Source organism: Hetaerina americana, unplaced genomic scaffold (assembly GCF_022747635.1).
Source record: "Hetaerina americana unplaced genomic scaffold, ioHetAmer1.1.p SCAF_6, whole genome shotgun sequence".
NCBI classification, from domain to species: Eukaryota; Metazoa; Arthropoda; class Insecta; order Odonata; family Calopterygidae; genus Hetaerina; species Hetaerina americana.
The window spans coordinates 19190432-19208715 of record NW_027287205.1 but is presented as its reverse complement, the minus strand read 5'-3'; positions in this window follow the sequence as shown (position 1 = coordinate 19208715).

The following is an 18284-nucleotide window of genomic DNA, read 5'->3' as shown; positions in this document are numbered from 1 at the left end:
ATGAATATGTTGCGGTTCGCGAAAGATATAGCCATCTCGGCTTGGAGTAAACCGTTTATAAATACGACTCCAACATATCAATTTAGAGAAGACAGTGAATAGGTGCCACCTGAAGGATAAAACTAAGACTTTATTTCTGACAGAAGAGATAGACAATGCAACATATAAACTAGACCGGAGAAGCAAAAGCAAAAAGAAATGAAAATATTATCTCGGAAGCAAAATGAGCAACGATGAAGAAGCAAGACGGAAATACTATAATTGGTGCACTATCCTAGTTAAAGAGGAAAATCGGGCAGAAGGTATTACATCGTTCAGATAGAGGCATTCATTGAGAGAAAAGTGTACGGACATATCAATCCAAAATAATTTATTCTATTTACTTATTATATGTAACCTGAAAACCACCGCCAGGGTGTGTGGCAGAGGGCGAATGCACACCAGAATAATTTTACCCGAACATGACTCAACCGTGGTCGAACAATGTTATTATGATCCCCCATCGTTCGTGGAAAAAATGACATCTGTTCTACACTTAATTTCTCTAATTTTACTGACATGATCTCTCCTACCGTAGGTCGATGGCGGTAATTCAAGTTGTAATACTTCTATTGCAACTTGTATTACATTGTAACTTGTAATACATTTTCAACATCACTGCAAAAAAGACCCCCTTTCAATTTATGCAAGAGCTTCAATCTGTAATGTAACCTTCGCTCCGTGAGTGAATCCCAGCCTAGCTGCTCTAATATTTTGGATACGTTACTAAGTTTATCATAACAAAGTTTTACAAATCTAGCTCCTCTACTCTGCAAGTGATCCAATTCGGTAATTAATCCAACTGCCTGAGGATCCCATATACTTGCAACATATTCTAAATGAGGCCTAACAAATGACAGATAATATTTCTCTTTGCCGCTTTCATCACGTTTACCTAGTAATCCTCTAGTAAATCCTATTTTTTTGCTAGCTTTTCCACGTATTCCCCAAATGTGTTTTATCCAGGAGAGATCGTGAGTGAGGGTAACGCCTAAGTATTTAATTGAGTATACACATTACATTTCGGTGTCCCCAATGCAGTTGGCGTTCGGGTAGGAATTTCTCTTTTTCCAAAATATTATGACTACACACTTTTTAAAAATTAATTCTAATTTCTAAGTGTCGCGCCGGCGTTTTATAGTATCAAGGTCATCTGACAATGCAGCTGTGTCCTAAGGATCATGGATATCACGGTAAACCACTACATCGTCGGCAAATAAACGTATCTTACTAGTGACTACGGAGTCAATGTCTTTAATGATTATAATAGTGATATTGGATGAGGTACACTCACCAAAATATGTAACATTCACTTCGTTTCCTTTTGAAGTACGCAAAGTACAATATGTTACATTTTATTTCAGGAAATTTTACTCGGCTTTAACGATTTATTTTATACTGCTTTGTTGTAACGTAATTCTCTCGCCTCCGTTGGAACATTGTAACATTGTTTCATGCATGCTATTCCTGAGCGTTTACCCATTCCTCCGCTTTAGAGTTTCTTCGACCAGATTCTCCCGCGACTTTCTCAGTCCACACCTTCCCCTCGAACCATTTTCTCTTCTCTCGTTCATATATTTGGTGACTCAAATCTCATTCAGGCTCTCAACGTGACCAGAGCAGCGTAGCACCTTTCCATACTTTTCCGTTACCAATGCATCCAACCATCTGATCCACTTCTTTCTCACCATCATTCTCTCATATTTTTACCACAAATTCCTCTCAAGTACCCTATACTATTGCGTTTGGTCGACATGTCGGCTTGTACTGGCATAATGAAGTGTAGAGAAGAGCTTATGTAGAGTAATTAGGGTGGGGGATTGTATTTTTATGCATTGCCGTTTTTTTATCTTGGACAAATATTCACTTTTGCATTAACGCCATAACCTACTGCCAGCAAATTTTACAATATAATATTGGCCCCTCTTAATCTCCTCGTCCAAACTTCCATTTCTCACATACAGTCCGCCATGATACACAAAATCACATGGAACAAGTAATGATTGACCTCAAGCAGAAGAAATTTGAGGACATGATGGAGTCAGATTGATAATAGAGTGGAGAGTTTCATCACCTTGATCTCAAAAGTGATGGACATGGGCGAGTATGGTCGACAAGGGAGAGTACCGGTTCCATTTTTCCCCGGGAATAAGCGGCTCAATGAGAGCGCGATGCACAAACTCAAATCCTATTTTCGACATGAGTTATTTTTATGTGAAAAAATTCGTTTTAGATCTAATTTTTGGAAACATATGCTACTGTTGAAAAATAGCGTAGAATGAAATTTTATGAAGTCGAAAAAAAGATGGTTAAGGTTGAGGTTGTGGGGAAGGCGGATATTTCAGTGTCTGCACCTTAAACACAAGGGTTTGAATGGCCCTAAATACCAAATAAAAATTAATTGCATTTCATGGACTCTAAGGGTAACTTCTAGGGAGACTCATGTTTACCATAGGCTCGAGGATTAATCTCTAAATAGATCTCTGGTGAATTTTTTATCTAGAACTCCACGCAACGACCAAACAAATGCATCATTACACACCTCAGTCATAGAAAAGTAATTTTGTAAAAGTAATGAGAAAACAAATTTCCTTAAATCTGTACCATCATGGCAAATAATTACTTTGGTAGCGAAAAGCAGTCCAATACATTACTCAGTAAGTGTAAGGTTCAATGTAATTCTAAGTAATTGATTTTTTCACGTTTATTTGTCTCTTTAGAACCTCCATGCTCTAATTGTTACTTTTATGAAAAGTCATTTGAATTTCTCTAAGTTTATTCAGGAAAGTCGTTCCGTAAGCCAGAACAGACTTGTTTATATAAATAGTCGGTGGAATACAAAATTGGGCCGCCAACGCGGGCTCGCTCAAAGCGAAACTCGAAACGCGCGTGCCCATCTGCTTTCACGCTGAGGGTCACTCCACTAGACTTGCCACCATGAGCGTGTAATGTGTTAAGTCCGGGAGATTTATAACGGATGAGACCTGGATTCCGTGGTATTCCGGGGGACTCTTCCTGGTCCAATGCTCAACCAAAGCGATAAATCTTAGTTACATTTTTATTGGTAAACGTTAAGATTCATATTCCGCTTCAGTTTTGTACTTTGCATGCAGACTGCTATCCCCCGTGGAGGTCGGAGATGAATTACTGGACAGCGTTATCACCTCGACGGAGACTGCAGGCGTAGCTACCTTCAAGAGATATCGTCTCATTATCCAGTTATTCTGTTATTTTCCATTCTGATTGGTATCATTCGTCACGCATTTATGCAGTGATTCTTTGCGATATAATTTTTAATTGATTATTTTAACGCGAATATTTTTATGAGATATATTTAGAACTTCGAAGATAAAAGTATGGCAAACAGTGTGCTCTTTCCTGAATAATTTATTAATTCATTTATGGAATAAAATGAGTGTGAGAAACAACGAAGAAGCTGTCACATTATCATAAACACATGTTAACTATTTGAGGATTCGTGATTAAAAGCCATTAGTATTACTCGTTTATCTGGCATTTGTTTCCATTTTTTTAAATTTCTTGCGTTGGAGTCTTCCAATCACCTCGAAATTCTTTCTCGGCCTTGCTGTGTGTTTTTTCCGTGTTTATTTTCATTCCCACCTTTGGTAAAACACCGGGTTGACACATGTCAAATTAGTTCACGTTTCCTAATTACCTACGTAGACTTTATTCAACCTTCTAAGTATTTGTTCATTGGTCATTTGAATTTAACAATCTTACTTTCAGAACATTTACATTCCATTTAATATTATATTCAGTGCAGGATCTTAAGGTATCATTTCGCAATCACTGACGAGAGAACGTAATTTTGTAGGTTATAAACCGTTTAAATACGAGGGTCATCCGGAAAGTAGTACCCGTTCGTGAAATAAAGACACAAAAGTAAATATTAACAAACATAAAAAATTTTATTTGAAAGAGGATACTTTAAACTACTTCTCAACATAATCTCCAAGCAAATTAAGGCATTTGTCATAACGTGTGACAAGTTTCTGTATTCCTGCTGCATAGTCCTTCGCCGCCAGCTCATTGAGATACGCGAGGGACCCATCTTGCACAAATTTTTGCATAATGCAGATGGTGTTTAACAATTTCATGAACAATTGTTCGAGAAACATTGGGAAAATGCTCACAGATGTCATCAATTGTGACGCGCCGATCGTTCCTCACGAATTCGTCAACTGAGCTCACCAGTTGGTCTGTAATGACAGACGGTCTCCCCGAACGCTCATCGTCGTGTGTGTTCCCCCTCCCCATGTTGAAGTTGCGACACCACCGCCGAACAGACGACTCGTCCATTACATTGTCTCCATACACCTCCTTTAATTGGCGATGAATATCACATGGGCGAACGTTTCTTGCATTGAGGAATTTAATCACTGCCCTCACTTCACAACTGGCGGCGTTCTCAATTTTTTTAAACATTGTAAACAATCACAGAAACAACACAGGCAATGCTAGCGTCACGCAACTTGGCTCAGAGAAGGCAGACAAGCCACTGAAGCTATCTGACCTCGTCCAGCGGCTACTCGCGTCGTCAGCACTTCATGCGGCACGAACGGGTACTACTTTCCGGATGACCCTCGTACTTCCCAGCTACCATAATGAAGACGACGTATTAAAAGATAGAAAGAATAAACAGTTTTCCTAAAGATAAGATGGAATTGATCTAAATTTAAGAATAAGCTAAAATTCATAAATTCAGTGAGAATGACTATTATCGTCCTCTTGAATCAAGTATAAAATCGAGAATGAATTGAATAGGATTATGAAAAATACATTGGTGAGGAAAACTGCGAGAACGTGCTCTGCTTATTTCTATTTATATTCACTCTTCCTGAGGCCTTGATTTATTAAATTCTGTTCTAGTTATCATAAGGGTCAAGACTTCATTTGGTTCTCCATTTACATTTTTACAGTCTTCCTTTGGAGTGGATCATTTTTCGTCTTTCCTATTATACCTATACTATGTTACCTTTTAAATCTAACAATCCGGTTTAAAGTTGGTTTTATCCGGGCTTCCTATCACGTTACCATTTCCCAGTTAATTGAAATAATGAGTTGAGCTTCCTTAAATATTTAACTCGTCTCTTATTTCCAGTTCAAATTAGGACTCATTTAGATTTAGATAATAAAAAATCACTCGTCTGCCCTTGGATATTTTAAAAAATATTCGACCCAACTGCAAGATCTTTCCGGGACAAGGGTTTATATTATTTTTTTAGGAATCTTATGTTTTCTGTTTTTCAGAGTGCATTTCCTATTTTAGACTCTGAAGCAACAAGTATGGCGCCGAAAACTTTTTTCATGGTGTAACTCCGACAAAAGTTAACGTAACTCCTAATTTCTCTAACCCTAATCCGGGCTTACTTAATTTTTTTTTAGTTATCTTACCGTGATGATGAGTTTTCTCGTTCCAGGATTACTATTAATATTTTGTTTTTTTCAAACAATTCTTCCCTCTTCCAAGATATCATCGCAGATATTTTATAATCGTGCATCACGTATTTATATAGTAGGCATGCAAAAATGTATCAAATTTAATATTTACGGGCTTCCTCTATTATTATTCCTTTTTTACCAAAACGATGCTTACGTGTTGTTGCTGGAAGATATTCATTCCTACTGCGGTAGTCTTCCTCAAAGTATGCCCTCTCTCCTTGATTACTCTTTTGGCTATCCAGTAACTATCGCTCCAAACTTTGCACGCATGCAAGTAATGTAAACATCACTGTTTTGTTCGAAAGAATACCTTGAAACGCTCAAACCGTTGAATAAACTTCGTTAAAAGGGAAATGTGAAAAAGAGTGGAGTGAGATGTCCCATGGCGTATTCAGTGAGTTGGAAGAGGTTAAAATGAGGAATATGAAAGGAATAATTAGTCCGAGGGGTATTATATTGAAAGGTGAATAGTTATTTTTTACTGTTATTGCTAAATTATGTCGATGATAGTAATAATTATAAATCGGCTTAGTTCGGGCGAGATTGAGACTGTGGCAGTCCTTCCTTTCATCTAACCCATCGTAAAATACATTCAATGTTGAAAGAATGAAAAGCTCCGATTGCCGTAAACAGTTTACCTTTCAAAACAAAGTACGAATGAGATTAGTTGGCTAACGCCACAAGTCAAAGGATAGGTTGAGGTAAAAAAGGGAAGGGGTAAGAAGGGTGAATACGGGTAAGCGTATTTCGGCCACCAAGTAGCCTGGAAAAGGCTACTTGACCACTTCAGCGTACTTCGGCAACCGTGTTTCGGCCACTTCTGCGCACTGAAGGTGAATCGCCACGACAACACAAGTTAAAGTGAGGTGAGCTCAAACTCCTCAACTGTCAGTTCAGTCTTTTGGCTCCAATCATTTTCACCCCCCCACACTTCACACTATATATTTATCGGATGCCTTAACCGTTCTCACTTCAATTTGTGTTTTCGTGACGATTAACCTTCAACACGCTGAAGAGGGCTACTTTGTGGCCGTAATATGCGTATTCCTATTCACCTTTCTTATCCCTTTCCTTTTTTACCCTTCACCCCATCCTTTGACTTGTGGCGTTAGCCTACTAATCTCATTTGTACTTTGTTTTGAAAGGTAAACTGATTACAGGTATTGGAGTTTTTCATTTATTCACTGCTACTAGCCGTGAGAGCTCATTTCAATCAATAATACATTCATGTATATACAATGCAATAATAATATACATGTTAATATAATTACAGTACAGAGCTAAATAATATAAAAATGAACTAGATAATTACAATCAATGTATAATGAATATGCATTGGTATAATTCGTTGTCTCGGGCGTGACTTCATGGAAACGACTCAACATAATGAAAAGAGAAACTTTGTAATTCCACATAGATTATCTATGTGGAATTACAAAGTTTCTCTTTTCATTAGCATTGGTACAAAGAGTGTAAAAATATATGCAAAATTGAGGGAAAAATGTAAGGAATAAGGCTTTTACCCTTGACAAAGAAAACCCACTGCAGGAAAACACCCTCACATGAAGGGGAGTGTGAAAAACCTGTGAAAACCTGCGAATAATCAGTTTACCAGAGCCCACCAATTCAAGCATTTTTTTATGACCTAGTAATTTGGAACTCGGATTTCGTAAGGAAACTACATGTATATACCAAACGCGTAACATTTCAGGATATTTTTTCAGTAGGTCCTTCTATCACTCTTTTGGGCTTGTCCTATCGATCCTAGGAACCGTTTCCGTATATTTAGAATTTCTCATGAGGCGGCTGTAGGGTGACTAGTGGTAAAAATTCCTTTCTGGGCAGTCTTATAGGGATTTCGCTTTCATCAAATAATATATTATATAGCCTTTCTGTTACTTTACCTGTATTGAGGAAACGAAACCAGTCGGATGGGTTCCGGCCACCGTTCCCGGTAGGGAATGAAAGAGACCCAACCGTAGTCATCCTTCAGCAAGGGATATGGCTGCAGTTTCTATGTCAAAGGGAGGGAGGGAGAAAGAGATCGTCACAGCCAGCTGAACCACCTTCGAGATAAATTATTGTTCTACCACGTATGTGAGACAATAAATATAATATGCACATGCGTATTTAGATGCAATGAGGACATATCGATAGTGGCGTGCAGGATTGCTTCCGTTGATACTTATGTCCGGGGAATTTATGAAGGTGTAACGTAAGGGTCAGGGGGATTATACTCGCGCACCTCTATTCTCAGTGAGTAACTTATGGCAGATCTAAATATCCATTAAAACAATGATGAATTGTAAAAGGTTCCCTATTAACTATCAGCATAAATATTTACTCACCGAATTTATTTCCTAAGTTTTAAAAGAAACCTGGTGACGGAGAGTCAACTCTCGCCTAGCCCCGTCTTGCCTTCCTCATCCTCAGCAGTGATAGAGGACGGAAATGGAGGGCAATCAATCCGCGGAACTCCCTTAATTTTTCAATTAATATTTTCATTACACTCTATCTCTCATTATTTCAATTATTTAATAACAATCATGTTTTTTTAATTCTACATATAAAATTAAAATATTTTTGATTTTTAATTGTACAATTCGCATTCACTTCATATTGGTGCCATTTTAACCTATCGTTTTTCACTGGTATTATAGTATTTTTAGTATCGTGCAAGCCACCGTTAGGGTGTGTGGCATGGGGTGAATACACGCCAGTCTACTTTTGACACGAATGTTTTCACCCCTACCGCGGTTGGTAACCGTTATTCTGATCCCTTATCATTACATTTTAAATCTAGGATCTAAAGGACGAGCACTTTAGAACTAGGATAGATAGGACTAGCCCAAAAGAGTGATAAAAGGACCTTCTGAGAAAATATCCTGAAATTTTACGCGTTTGGTATATACATGTAGTTTTCTTACGAAATCCGAGTTCCAATTTACTAGGTCATAAAAAAATGCTTGCATTGGTGGGCTCTGATAGGTATTATCTGATTATTCGCAGGTTTTCACAGGTTTTTCACACTCCCTTTCATGTGAGAGTATTTTCCTGTAGTGGGTTTTTTTGCCAAGGGTAAAAGCCTTATTTCTTACGCTTTTCCTTCAATTTTGCATATCTTTTTACACTCTTTGAACCAATGCATATTCATTGTACATTGATTGTTATTATCTGGTTCTTTTTTATATTATTTAGCTCTGTAATGTAATTATATTAACATGTGTATTATTATTGTATTGTATAAACATGAATGTATTATTGATTGAATTGAGCTCTTACGGCTAGTACTATTGAATAAGTGGCCGAAATACAGTTTAGTTTTACCCGAACATGACCCTACCCTGGTTAAACAATGTTATTATGATCCCCTATCGTTCGTGGAAGAAGTAACTTCCTAAATCCTTCATATATATTCCTTCCTATGTGCTACACTTTATAGCTCTAATTATACTAGCATGATCTCTCCAACCGTAGTAAGATGGGGCTGATAATACATTTTCAACGTTACTGCTGAAGAGACCTCCGTCCAATTTATGCAAGAGCTTAAATCTGTAATTAATCTGTAAGTAAATTGTAAGTTTACGTAGATACCTAATGTACTTAACTGTTGTAAATATTATTACCTAATTTGCATTATTTAACATAACTGTTGATAACTAACAATTGTAAAAACTGCGTGTTTTCTACATTTCATGCCTGGTGTGGAATTACCTCTGCCCCTTACTCTATAGGTGACTTTGGAGGGTAGCATTTAGGCTGAGACGCAGAATTGGGTACTTTCTTTGTATAAGTCAAATCAATGCTTGGTCTAGGCAAAGTTAACAGTTTATTTGTGGGTATTCCGGCAGGTTTACTTATTTTTCATAGGCAAAAGCACAGAAGACAAACAGGGTCGAACTCTTTCACCATGTTCCCGTTTCAATGCACAATGTTACCTTGTTAAGTTTGAGCCGTCGTTGAGGCACTAATTAGCATAAGATTGCAATTATAATCCTTCCAAGGAATTGTGGCTTGGTTTTAAATGGGATGCCAAGCGTAGTGATTCATCATTGTCACTAGGATGTGGTATTTCCGAGCAGTCATTGTTTGACTGTTGATTATTGTCATATTAATAGATTGATTGCTTCCGGGTTGTTTTCGAAAAAAAACATTCTACCGACAGGTGAACTCAGAAGCAATGGGTCTGTTTGCCCTCATTCTTACATCTACTTGCGTACGTCAACAGGGTACAAATGTATTCATGGCCATGGCGATCGATAACTGGCAACGAACTTGGGCAGGATCATTATCTCTAAATGGTGGAGGGGTTAGCTCATTATCGAGTGACAATCGCAACTTTTTGAATATTTATTCGTTCATTAAGGAGTGGTGTTGCTTTACTTGAGCGGCTAGGAAAGTTTTATGCGGGAATTTTGAAAGGCCACGAATAAGGTGGGTATTCGGATACGTAATATCCTGTTACACACAATTATATTAAGCTGGAAACCAACTCTTTCATTCCTTAGATTATTCATCGTTAATAATGAGTTTCACGAAAAGTCCAGATAGCAGGAAAGGGAAGAATGATTGGGTACATCATAGGGAAGAGTGGCCTTATGAGAGGGAACCAAAGACGAAGACGAGAAGCCCTTGTGCAAAGTCTATCCCAAAGGCATGTGAATTATTTTTTCCCGAATAGAATGACGGACGGATGGCAGTTTCTCTGGCTAGGATCGAGGGAGGTGTGTCTCAGGAATAGCTGGAGGCAGGTGGCTGTTGCCTCCCAGCCTTCGAGGAGCGCGGATCGTCCGTTTGTGAAACCTCTATAACGTGACCTCGTTATGCTCTGTCGTGTACCGGTTATTGAAACAGCGCTACGCCATCAAATTTTGCGTAAATGAGCAAAACTGGCAACTAGACTCATGAAATCAGGCTTAGTACGAGGCGAGCCCTTCCCTCACCCATCCAACTAACCCGTGGTAATTGTGGTGGTTGATAATTTTATAGTTGTACCTTTCCCATTAATTTCTTTGGAATTATTTTGGTTCCATTTGCCAAGTGGGGTTACTTGTCAAATATTAGTACAATATTGTGAGATTAACAAGCTGATTATTACGGGAACGTACGGACCCGAAATACTTCTACAGCACGATGCCTAGCCGGATATTTGGGTTCATATTGTGTTGATTAACCGTTGTCAGCCGGTTGATTTGCACTTTATATGGACTACGACACTTCAGATACTGCTTATGTGTTACGACCCGACTGACACTAGGTATGAAGAGTAAATCATGAGAAGGGCATTCATTCCACTTCCCTGGTGCCGTTCATGGATTAGCATGAATGGCAATGTTATGTTATAAAAAAGGCATTTTAAGATACATAAAAAGGGTTCTTTATTTCGAAACTAAAAAGATGTTGAATAAAGAAATACGAGGTCGAAAACTTTTCAGATCACCCTCGTAGTGGTGTGGGTATGTGTAAAACTGTATCTTGATTTTGTTAATTCTGAAATTCAAATTTTTCCTGCTTTGAAATCGAAATTATTAAGTTCGAAGCTTAAGGTGACCTCTTCTTTTTGATCACTCCAATGAAAGAGCTCGGCTACGCCGCTAGAGGGGTCCCCCATCCCACCCTCTCATCCCTGTCGAGGAGACTTCCTTCCTAGTCTCCCTCCCAACATCATTCCTTCTCTTTAACCCCCATCCCCCTCCACCCAACCAACCCTCTCCCCTTCCTGGTTTCTCATCATGCCCCGCGAGGTTCCAAAGGCACGTATGGCGGGGAGCATGTTTGCAAAACGGTGGGGCCGCAGCTCCCGCCCCGCCTCCCACTTCGCCCCCGTCACGCTCTCCTTCCTCTCGATGTGCGGCGATCACCCCCGGCGATAAAAGCCGCGCCCCTACTCCTCGCAGGGAAGGGGAGGGGGGGCAAGAGAGGCCCCGGGGGTGGATAGCTGCCCCTCCGACACCCCCACCCACCGGGGACTGGCTGTCTTCTCCTCCCCCTCCGACCGACGCTCTTGAAAGCGCAGTGTGAAATTTCCACCGGGCGTGGAAATATGCAACCGCTGCAAAAGTCAACAGACTTGCGCGTAACCTTATGGAAGTTAGCTACAGCAGGTAGAAATAGCTTTGAACTATCCATTTCCATCATGTTGTTTTATTCTCACCACCCAGATTTATGCGTACATAAAAACGTCATCTTCACGTACAAAGTTGCATGTTGAAATTCAGTATAAAGAATAAAAAATTGGAGGAAACGAATGTTACAAGGATCGTTTTTACCAACTATTATCACAACTGAAGAATTGTCGAAATCATTTGAATCATATCCCGAAACTTCTATTTAACAACCGAATAAACGCAGCGAGGAGAAAAACTATGTCTACAAGTAGTATAACTGATTGAAGAACTCATCTGGGATAGTTATTGTTATTTATCATTAGATATCACTTGTGAAAAATCACGGGAATCAATATTTATAGCCTTCAGCACATTTGTAATAAAAACTTTATGAAAAGAGTATTCTCCCGTGGGTGCTAGTTAATCAAGATTTTATGGTAATATATTTTCAAACACGGGTCACGTATTTAATTTGACATAAAGCCGTTAGAGTTGATTATATCTCAATTTCCCCTTTAAAGTAGTCGGGAACAATTATGCCATAAACCGTTGTGATAACTCCTGTTTCGCGGCGAAATCACTCATTAATGACTACCATCGGCAATTCCCTTGATGTAGATGGGTGTGATTGGCAGTTCCCTTACAAGTGGAATACATTTTATTTTCGTGAAGCACATTGATCCATCCCGTGCTCGTATTATTTTTATTATATATATATATATATATATATATATATATATATATATATATATATATATATAGACGAATGTTACTGAAAATTACATTTTAATTTCATGTTCAAAGTAATTTATTTAATTACGGATGACCAAATCTGAATTTGTATTTGTGAGGGAATGATATGTGTATATTTCAGGTATCATAATAATCATAAATCATAATAGTAAGAAACCGAAGTCACTTTAGGGTTATTAAAGAGCATTGAATTAACAAGTCGGAATAAAATTAATCATTGCAAAGATATTAGGTATATTTCTAGGTGAATGTGTATGTTAGTAGGAAGTTTGATTGTTTTTATGTGTGTGGGGGGTAAGTTTTCTTGCATGAATGCATGCCATGTTTTCTTTGTGGATGTTATAAATTTGTGGCTTTTGAATGCGGTTTTTTTCTTAATTACGGGTGGTGTCCTAACACCCCCGCCACACGCCCTTGCGGCGGATTGCGGGGTATTAAGTAGATTTAGCTGTATTTGAAGGGTTCAGTCGTGCGATTGATGGTTACTTCAATCAATTCCAGCATAAACTATTCGAATCCGTTTTTCATTGGTTGATAATAATCTTTCAGGGACCGGTCGGGTCTTCTCTGGAATCCTTCTTGATTCAGAAATTACGCCCTTCTGCGCAGGGTTCCATGTCCTCGACTCATATGCGTCGTTCGTACATATTATATGCACTGCTTTGTGTAATATTGGTAACATGAATTTCACTTCCATGAAATATTTCCAAAATTATGCAAAGTGAGGGTTTTGCATACAAAAAATTAAAAATGAATAGCATGGGACACGAGCTAAGTGTTGGCACTCGCTCTAGTTTCCATCTGATTCTATGTGTAGTCCCCCCGGGACTAAGACGAGTCTGTGTGGTGTTGGTGTGGAATTTGCTGTTAGGATGGGAGCATAGCGGGGGAGAGGAAAGAGAACCAGTTCTCTCGCTAGTTCGGAGGAGAGGGGGGCTGGTGCGACACCACCTCACGCCCCCTAAAGGGAGGCACCTTGCCTTCTCTCTGCCTCGGAACACTTCGCTGATCCCCAGACCCCTCCGTCTCACCCCTCTGTCCCTGATAAGTCACGGTCGATAAGGGTTCGCGAACGACTTCATTGGACGTCCTCGTTGGCGGAGAAATTGAGGGCCTTCAGCTCCAAAACAATGCCGTGTTTTACAGACTTGGTGAGCGCAGAGATAGCGAAATAGTACAGAGAGAACACCTCTGTAGTAGTAAGCATTCGGAGTTATGAGTAATCACTCAATTAATTGATAGTTAGAGAGAGACATTTTAACAATAAGAGGTAATTATTTCAATAGTTTCAGCCTCAACTTTGTGGAAGTTCATTTTAATAAATGATCAATCACCACTTTGGTGGTGGATTGGAACAAAGTGTTTCTTTTTCATTTATTATAAGAGGTAATCATCAGAATCTGATTACGAGGGTCGTGCCGTCGAAACGTCAAAACTACATATGTGAGTGTCCTTTCTATTGTTTTCTATGTTTAAAAAATCTACATCAGCGTTTTTGTATATTCGTGCGTCGCCAGAGAGCATCCCATTTCGAATATATATATATATATATATATATATATATATATGTGGAGAAAAGTGGATGAGGGGGTTTTGACCGGCAGTGGGATGTTGAAGACTGTGATTGAGGGGAGAATGTTAGAAAAACGAGGAAAGGGAAGGAACAGGATAGGGATGTTGGACGGGATGAAAGGAGGAAAAAAGTACTCAGAGATGAAGAGGGACCTGAGGTAGAGAAGGACGTTGTTTTGCTGCGGGTCACAAATTGTTGAATTAGTAATTTTGTCCATAAAAAAAAAAAAATATATATATATATATATATATATATATATATATATATATATATATATATATATATATATATATATATATATATATATATATATATATATATATATATATACATACATACATACATACATTTAAACACGAAATCCTGCCATACGGCGAACAAGTATTCATTCACATGGAAATAGATGCAAGGAAAAAGGATAGGAACACGTATGCAGGACGAACACAGGAGAGGTGGGGAAGGTGGAATCGAGCAGATCACAAGCGCAAAAATATTTCCTCGACCGGGACTTGAACACCGGATCTTTCGATTTGCCGGGCCGATGCTCTAACAACTTGAGCTATCAAGGAAACGTAACTTACTGAGATCTGTGGGTCTTTATGCTACCAAGTGCCCCGATTATTTGGTCAAGAGATGGTGTTAGGGAGCTGGTTTACCAGGCAGGGCGTTACTGTTTCCTATCACTAGAATTCTCCCTTCCTACTCAGACGGTTTCTTCTGGGTTATACTTTTACAGGGGCGGAGGTATGTGCTGCAGATACCACTGGGCTATCCACCGATAGCACCTGATAATTGTTTGAAACTGGAATAAGGTTTGCCTTCGCATCTCCTATCCGTCGCCGCAGCGTTAACTTTACTCCGCTACTGCGCGAGACTAGCTTCCAATCCCCCGTTTTCCGGTATGGCACCACTCCCCCATCAAAAGATCGGACTCCAGGTGGCCTCTCGATCACTCCACCGCAGGCTGAATACGGACGAATCCGTGCGGCGAGTTTTCGCAATGATAGTAATTCAATTCTTTATATAAATTTTTTGCATTAAAAGTATCGTGAAAATTTTCGGAAAATTGATTTATAAACAGATATTACTATATTGCCTCAAAATTCTTCAAATTACATCCCTTGAGCATCGACACTTTTAACCATAGGCTTTTCCACGACCGGAAGGCTCCCTGGTTGGCTGATTCCGGAAGGTCCTTACGGGTACTTGTGCAACCTTCTTTGACGGCAATTAGGCTCCCATGGTTGTGCCTATTGAGGGAGGATTTCACTTTTTGGAATGCAAAATAATCTACTGGTGCCAAGTTGGGACTGTAAGGAGGTTGGGGAACCGTCGCGATGTCTTTGCAGAAGATCTTCGCAGGCAGATACTTCACTCTGCTTTTGGTTGTCCGTCAAGACCTTCGGGACGAATTCAGCGCAAATCTTTTGGCTTCGCCAAATTTTCAGTTATAATAGTGTGCCATTTTCTCAATTTTAAAACGATCTGCGATCATGAATAGGCTTAACCGACGGTCTAAATTCAGCACTTCACGCACTTGTCAGGAAAAAAATTGCTATTGATGCTTTTTATACAAAACTTGTATTAATACCTGCACAAAATACATTCATGCCATATTTATACCCTTGCATGTAGATTTTGAGGGGCTGAAAAATGTTTTAAGGACCAAGTTAAATGCATGACTACGAATCAACCTGTCATCAAACTGAGGGCACTATGTACACACTTTAGGAAAACACAGCAGGAACATCTGCCGAGCGGCATTAAGGCAACCAGGATTCATGAAACGAGCAGTGGGCAAATATTCCAATGCAAAATTGAAGGATAGTTTTTATACCGCCTTGATGAGGCCTTATTTGTAATACGCGTTCAATGTTTGGAACCGTTCTCAGAACTGAAGGATTTTAACGATCATGATGCAAAGAAAAGTTGCCCAATCCGTTAAAAACCGATATGAATCAATAAAACGTGTCACATTTTCCTTGTAAGGCCTTAGATGGAATACTGTCGGCGTAAAGACTAAGTACGGGACTGAAACTTATAGAAAAGTACAAATAATTCGAATTTAATGATGACAAAAAGATAATTCTAGCATTATATTGGTGAGCAAGAAAGATACCAAGGAAATGTGACTGCGGAACCGATTGAATAAAGAGTCATTTTCTCTTGCATAATTCGACACCAGAACATTGGCGAACATCATTTATAATAAATCAATTAATTATTATTCTAATGGCTAGAGGCCAAACACCCCCTGCCGCACGCCCTCGCGTAAGCTTTAGACGTAAGATGCATATGTAAACATTTGTGTTCATCCATTCTCTTCTGATCACTTTCCAGTCTGACATCATGTCAATTTGCAAGATGTACTGAATTTCGCTACCCGTAACCCTGCCTTTCAGTGATTTGTGCTCTGCAGTGTTTTCTTAATCCTTTAAATTCTGTGTCTAGGCTTGTTGTTCTTGTGACCAGTCCCGTTCATGTTCATAGTGTCATTTTTCTAATTGATCCAATGTAAATCCGTCATTTATTATGCGTTTATATCTGCAAAAATTCTCTTTTAAACACCATGCTATTCTGTTGACTTTATTTTTTATGCCTCGCAACCCTTATTTTTCCATCTGCCTCAAGTTATATTGCATATTTCTGTTCATTATTCTACTTAGGATCTTTCGCTAGTTATTTTTCCCTTTATTTATTTCTAAATCCATAGTCGTCATGTTTTATTATCTTACTGAAATTTTCTCAAACCTTAGATTTATTTTTTTTACTATTTCCTTAGCTTCATTTATTATATACCGGCAGTTTTCATAAGATTTTTCTGCAATCATTGATTTTTATTCTGTTTGCTGTTTTATTTATTTTTCCCGTTGCATGCTAATTGTTCCACTAATATCGATTGCGTTTTTAATGTTATATTTGTTTCTTTCTTTCATGCACATTGCGCAGATTTTAGGTATGATTTATATAAATTAAACTTCTTTTGGCATCATCTACCTCCATTTTATTCCTATTTGTTTCTGATACTTTCTCTTTCTTATTATATATTCGATAGTAGATCTATTTCACCTTGAATTTTGAAAAGTAGCTTTGTTCATATTAATCTTCATGCTTGAGGCATAAAATCTGAATTTTGTGGTAGGGTGTAAGGATGTCATAATAGCCTTCGCTCTCTCTTATGCCTTCCATTCTTTTGCTTGTTTTACAGGCTGTCACGTCATGTGGATCTTCTCATACCGGTATTTAATCTTCAAGGAAAAGAACCTTTCTCGTGCATATTTTCTCTTTCCTGTGTGGTCTTCGTATGTCTTTAATTGAGATTACTACTCATTTTCCATAAAGTATTCCATAAGAGATAAGATAATATCTATTATACGTTATCATGCCTTTACCCCTCTTTTTTGCTCTGAAAAATGCACAAATTTCCATTTTTTCCTTTTTACATCCAATAATCATATCTCTATCGTTTCTTTTTCGTATAGTTTCTCGCTGGGTTCGTTACCGTATTACCCACCCGATTCTGAGCCAGAGTATATTGTCAGAGCAACCTGATTTTTACGTCTATAATCACATTACTTGTCTGTCTTATCATTGTGATAGTTCACTTCTGTCTGCATACCCGCCTTTCGCCTGTCCGCCAATGGTGGCTCAGCCTAAAGTTTCGCTGCCGCCGCTACGTCTCATTGCAACACGCGAGCCCTTTCACTAAGGCAGGTCACATACCCTCGAGAGGGGAAAAAATAATTCTTGAAGTCATGTATCTTTGGTAATCTTCGATGATCCAGTCGTAATAATTTTGATCCTTGTAATATGTATTCTAAGATCCCTTGAGATAATCACATCTCTAAAGTCGTATCCACATTTAAATTCAGTTATTCATACCTGTACACACCTCGACCCGCTGATTTTGTATATTACTCATTATAAGAGGCTCTATTTTGTTAAAATAACACTTTTCACGAGTGTCTCATTTTACTGAGAAAGTTGGGAGTGGAGGAAGGTTCTTACCTAAATTTTATTATTGGACCTTTTTTTATTAATAGAAATAACTAATTGCTCTTGATCAACAAAGAAGACTCGCAAATATTCACCAGGTAATTTAACAGTCACGCCAGAAATTTTTTAAATCATTTCTCAATGTATGTAAATATTTTAGAGATACTTGTTTCATTTGACTCATTGCGTTCTAATACCAGAAAAAGAGGGAAAACACGTAATTTTTCAAGATAAAATACGTTTTCATAACAACCACGTGATTTAACTGATAATGCAGTAAATCGCAGTCGAACACACTTTCGTCAAAATTAAATGCACTTTTTTAAAATATAGATTTCTTTCGTCATCGGTTC